Below are 6000 nucleotides of genomic sequence, written 5' to 3'. Positions count from 1 at the left end.
CATCTATAATAAGCTCCACCAGATTTAAAATTACTAATCATGTTTATCTGTATCTTGACTGGAAAATAATTTGGGCTTTGTAGCAGTGTGCAGCACTGATCCTATTAGGCCATCTATACTAAAGCTTCACCAGATTTAAAATTAATAATAATTTTTAGCTGCATCTAGCCCGGAAAATAATTTTGGGGCTCCGAGATGCGCAAGACACATAAGTGCCTTCTTGCTGCACTACCTGCAGCATGACCCTCATATTGTCAGAATTCGAAGTAATCATGACTACTGGGTTGCCACACTCTTAGATCCCCCAAACTTTTCGATCAACCTTTTCATTTTAATAAAGACCAAAAAAATGGTCATTTTTGAAATTATAAGCATTAGCAGGTTGTTTGAAACTGAAATCAAACAGTTTTCAACTCAAAACTTTATTCTAGGTGATGTTACATTTTCACATAGGACCCCTTGTTCGAAAGGAGCTTCTGAACTCTCTCGTCCATTGAATTTGTCAGGTTTTGGATGGTTTCTGCTTCAATTGTTTTGCATGACGACAGAATACCCTCCCAGAGCTGTTGCTTAGATGTGAACTGCCTCCCGCCATCATAGACACTCCTTTTAATGATGCTCCAAAGGTTCTGAATGGGGTAGAGGTCAGGGGAGCATGGGGGTCACACCATAAGTTTGTCCCCTTTTATGCCCATATCAGCCAGAGATGCAGATGTTTTATGTGCAGCATGAGATGGTGCATTATCATGCAAAAAAATGATCTTGCTGTGAAATACACGGTTCTTCTTCTTGAACCATGGCAGGAAGTGCTGTTTGAGAAAATCCACATACATTATGGAGTTCATCTATAGCACCTTCAGGGATCCTAAAGGGGCCGACAATCTCTCTCCCCATGATTCCAGCCCAAAACATTACTCCACCTCCTCCTTGTTGGCGCTGTAGCCGTGTTTGCGTGGGGTGTCCATCAACCAGCCATCCTCCACTCCATCCATCTGGACCATCGAGCGCTGCACGGCACTCATCCGTGAACAAAACAGTTTTGAAATCAGTCTTCATGTAATGTTTGGCCCACTGGAGCCGTTTCTGCTTGTGTGAAGTGGATAGAGGAGGTCGACAGGATGGCGTATGCACAGCTGCAAACCTCTGAAGGACCCTGCATCTTGTTGTTCGGGGGACGTTGGAGGCACCAGCAGCTTCAAAAACTTGTCTGCTGCTATGACAAGGCTTTTTTGCCGCTGCTCTTTCAACCTGACATAATTGCCTGTAGGAAAGAGTCCTCAATTTGCCCATATCAGCACGCACATGTGTGTACTGTGAATCAGCTACATACTTCTTGATTGCCAAGACACTTCATCCTGATCATCGCACAATGTTGATTGTAGTCTTGCCTTGACCTAAACACTCCACAATTTGTTGCTTCTCAGCAGCCGACACATCCTTTTTCTTTCCCATTTTGGCAGAAAATGTAGGCTGCTTAATAATGTGAGACAGCCTTCTTAAGTAGTCTTGCCTTTCATTGGACACACCTGCCAAACTAATTAGCACAGGTTTCTGCAATTGCTTACATTGATATAAAGAGCCCTGACACACATCACCATCAATGAGTTTAACTGACAAACAAACAAATTCTTCCCTTATCACTCCTAAACACTTTTTGCATAATAATTTGGAACACAGTGTACATGTGCTTTTCCACAAAACACCAGTGGTTCACGTAGTGAATCTTACAGTTCTAACTTGCCAACCGTGGTCTGTATGGAGTTGTTCAATAAAGGGCCCAAAATTAAGATAACATAGATGGGAGAGGTCTCTATGAATAGGAATTCCTAAGTATTTGATACCCTGTGAGGGCCAGGCAAAGGGAAAGTTGGACTAGATGGAATCCTATATGGATTTGGGGAGGGAGACATCGAGGGCCTCAGACTTCGCTGCATTGATTTTAAAATTTGCCCATGTAACAAAGTGATCTATTTCAGCCATAACAGCATGGATGGATATATGTGATTGATTGATATATACTAGGACATCATCAGCAAATAGAGAGCACTTGTACTCGGTGCCTCCCACCTCAATCCACCTAATATTGGGGTTATGGCGAATTGATGAGAGCAGGTGCTCCGTCACTAGGATGTATAAGAGAGGGGACAGAGAACATCCCTGCCTTGTCCCATTGGTGATTGTGAAAGGTGATGAAAATGTTCTGACGCGCCCCCTGGGCCTTGGGACACCCGGAGCCGGACCCTTTTTGGTGGATGCTGGTGGTTGTAGTCTCCGTGGCGGCGACCCGGTTCCGTGGCTCAGGGCGGTCAAACCAGTGGCGGAACTATTTATGTGGTTTTGATGTTTAAATGTCCAACTACGCCACCCGTGGATTGCGGTCAGAGTGAACCGCCGCTCCAGGGCAGACCGCTGAGGCTGGTGTTGTGGGTGCAGCAGAGCGTAGCATAACTCCCCACGGGAGGAGTATAGCCTCAGGGCAGTGTATGCGGAGGATGGGGGTGATGGTGCAGGGCAGCAGCAGTAACGACACGGAGTCAGTGATGCAGTCCAGGGCCTTTACTCACAGTTCTTATTATCCAGACCACGTCTGCAGGTAACGGCTGCCCACGTCGTACTGTGCTCACCAGGTGAGGGGCTCAGACAACTCCCAGATAACTTTGGAGCGCTTCACAGGACCCCCTTTGTGTGTCCTTTGTCTGGCCTTTCTTACCAACCCTTCTGTCCGGCTGCCTCGGGCCTCCTCTTGGTAAACTTGGCGCCAGTTTCCCTGACCCTATGTGGTGCCTTCCTAGCGGGTTTAGCGAGGGGCTGCGCCACATAAAATGTCACAGCCTCCTGTTTCTAGCTGAGGGTCATTTCCTGCCTCCACTAGTTTCGGGGACCGCTCTCCCCCTTTGGCCTGACCCCTCCACGCAGGTGGATTCGGGCGTGCGGTGGCGACTCGCCCATCCGCACCCCTGGGATCCCTTCGTTCCTCGTTCCTGGAGCCTTCTCCGCTCCTCTTCCTTCCTTCTCCCTCTTCCAGGCCTGGGCCTCTGTTACTAGGCCCGCCTCCGGAGCAGAGCTCATGCAGAGCCCCTGCTCCCTGCCACTTCTGCTCAGACTTCTCTGCACTGAACTAAGATGGTGCCCACCTTTTATACTCCCTTCTCAATGCACCCAGGAACTGCTTCCTCCCTGCTCCTGCACTACAGGGTTCCCCTTCCTCAGTGTTCCCTCCCCCCACTCCAGCCAGGGACAGGGACTGTCGTGCCCATCTCAGGGGCATATTGGTCGCCCTGCCCCACGGCAATGTGGTGTAATGCATGCAGGTGTCGGGTCCTGATCCACACTACATCCTTACCTGAGAGTGAGATATCACACCTCTGGGTGAGGTGCAATACCTCTGTAGCAACCGAGCCCTCAGGGTGCTACAGTTCCATTTATCTTCAGCCTAGGTGACGTATTGCGATACAGGGCCGTGATTTTGGCTATAAAAAGGTCCCCTAGACCCCTACCCCAAGCTTTTTAAGAGAATCATATATGGCGTGCCAGGAGACTCTATGGAATGCTTTCTCAGCATCCAACAAGAGTATTTAATTACAAATTTTTAACTGCATCTAGCCCAGGAAATACTTTGTGCCTAGTAGCAGTGTCTGCTAGTCAGCGGATTATCCCGGCTGTTAAGCAAGCTACACCACCTGTAGTTTGGACACTTAATTTTTTCAAAGGAAATGCTTCGGGACCACGGGATACTCAGTGAAGAGCATCAGGAGGCACCCCAAGGCATAGGGGCTGGGACTGGCAGTAGGATGCCTTGCGGTGGACAGCCGAGCTCGATCCTTATAAAAGCTTTTTAACTGCAGCAGCTTTAGTGGACGCTACTGGAGCTGGAATTACGCGGCTGCTGGCATGAGACTTGCCCTCCAATAGATCCTTGTAAATGGATTTAAAGTGTATTCATTCAAATTAGAGAGACAATTTAAATTAAAAAGCTTAGAGCTGCCTCCACCACAGGGGGGCTCGCTCGACCCACCAGCGGACAGGCACCAGTATTGGGAGAGGGGGGCTGGCCGTCAGGGTTCACCGCGGCTCTGGCACAAACCCGGCGACGCGGAGGTGGCACGGGCAGGAGCGGACTGAACATGTCGGCTTCTCACTTTTTGGATTTTAGAAGGGCATGACATGCCTATATCTGTGTCTCCCCCTCCTTTTACTCCTCCACCTCTTTTCTTTTCGCATGACTATATGTACTTGTCACTTTTCCATGTGTTAGTTGTGTCTTCTGAGCAGTTTGTCAGCTTTTGGACACCTTTGAAGGTGTTTTCTATGTGTTTCTATGTGTTTTTGTTTGCCTGCCATTGGTTTTAACGGTGTTCGAAGGTGTTCGACGAACCAAACCGAACTCGAACACTACGGGGGTCGCTCAACACTAGTATTTACTGCAGTCTCTGTCTCCTATATGATGTATATACAGCAGTCTCAATGTCTCCTATCTGATATATATATATATATATAGCAGTGTCAGTGTCTCCTATGTGATGTATATAGCAGTCTCAGTGACTTCTATGTGATATATATATACAGCATGCTGTAGCCAAGTCCAATTTACAGACCAGACTGGCGCATAGTTATAAGACCTCATTCAGACGTCAGATTTTTTGCACAAGTTACATAAATGTTTTTCACGGATAAAACTCCTACCTATTATAGTCTGAGGAGGAAGTCACTTGTCTGTGTATATCTTCAGACTGAGTAATCCATACTAAATCACAGAGACTTGTCTGGTGATCATCCGAATGCCGGATCAAACACGTCAATGCACATCTGTGGATCCATGAAAAAAATTAGACAGCTCTCGGAAACCATAATTATGCCATCATTGTGCCATCAGAATACAATCATTGTGCCATCATTTTGCCTTCATTGTGCTATCATTGTACCATCATTGTGGAATCATTGTGCTATCATTTAGGAATCATTGTGCCATCAGAATACTATCATTGTGTCATCAGGGTATGATCATTGTGGAATCATTGAGTTTTCACTGCGGAATCATTGCACCATCAGAATATGATCATTGTGCCATCACTGCAGAATCATTGTGCCATCTTTGTGCCATCATTGAGGAATCATTGCGGAATCATTGCGCCATCAGAATATAATCATTGTGCCATCATTATGCCATCATTGCGGAATCATTGCGCCTTCAGAATACGATCATTGTGCCATCACTGCAGAATCATTGTGCCATCTTTGTGCCATCATTGAGGAATCATTGCGGAATTATTGCGCTATCAGAATACAATCATTGTGCCATCCTTGTGCCATCATTGCGGAAACATTGAGCCATCACTGCGGAATCATTGTGCCATCAGAATACGATCATTGTGCCATCCTTGCAGAATCATTATATTATCAGAATACAAACATTGCACCATCAGTATGCCTTCATTGTGCCATCAGAATACGATCATTGTGTCATTAGGGTACGATCATTGTGAAATCATTGTGTTTTCATTACGGAATCATTGTGCCATCAGAATACGATCATTATGCCATCACTGCAGAATCATTGTGCCATCTTTGTGCCATCATTGAGGAATCATTGCGGAATCATTGCGCCATCAGAATATAATCATTGTGCCATCATTATGCCATCATTGCGGAATCATTGCGCCTTCAGAATACGATCATTGTGCCATCACTGCAGAATCATTGTGCCATCTTTGTGCCATCATTGAGGAATCATTGCGGAATCATTGCGCCATCAGAATACAATCATTGTGCCATCATTATGCCATCATTGCGGAATCATTGTGCCATCAGAATACGATCATTGTGCCATCAGGGTATGATCATTTTGAAATCATTGTGCCATCAGAATACAATTATTGTGCCATCCTTGTGCCATCATTGTGAAATCATTGTGACATCATTGCGGAATCATTGTGTCATCAGAATATGATCATTGTGCCATCATGGTGTTGTCTGTTTTCACTGACTGATGGGAAAAACTTG

This window comes from Phyllobates terribilis, unplaced genomic scaffold (assembly GCF_046119375.1).
Source record: "Phyllobates terribilis strain yellow unplaced genomic scaffold, ASM4611937v1 Scaffold_3__8_contigs__length_932513732, whole genome shotgun sequence".
Taxonomy (NCBI): Eukaryota; Metazoa; Chordata; class Amphibia; order Anura; family Dendrobatidae; genus Phyllobates; species Phyllobates terribilis.
Note: the sequence above shows the minus strand (reverse complement) of the source record.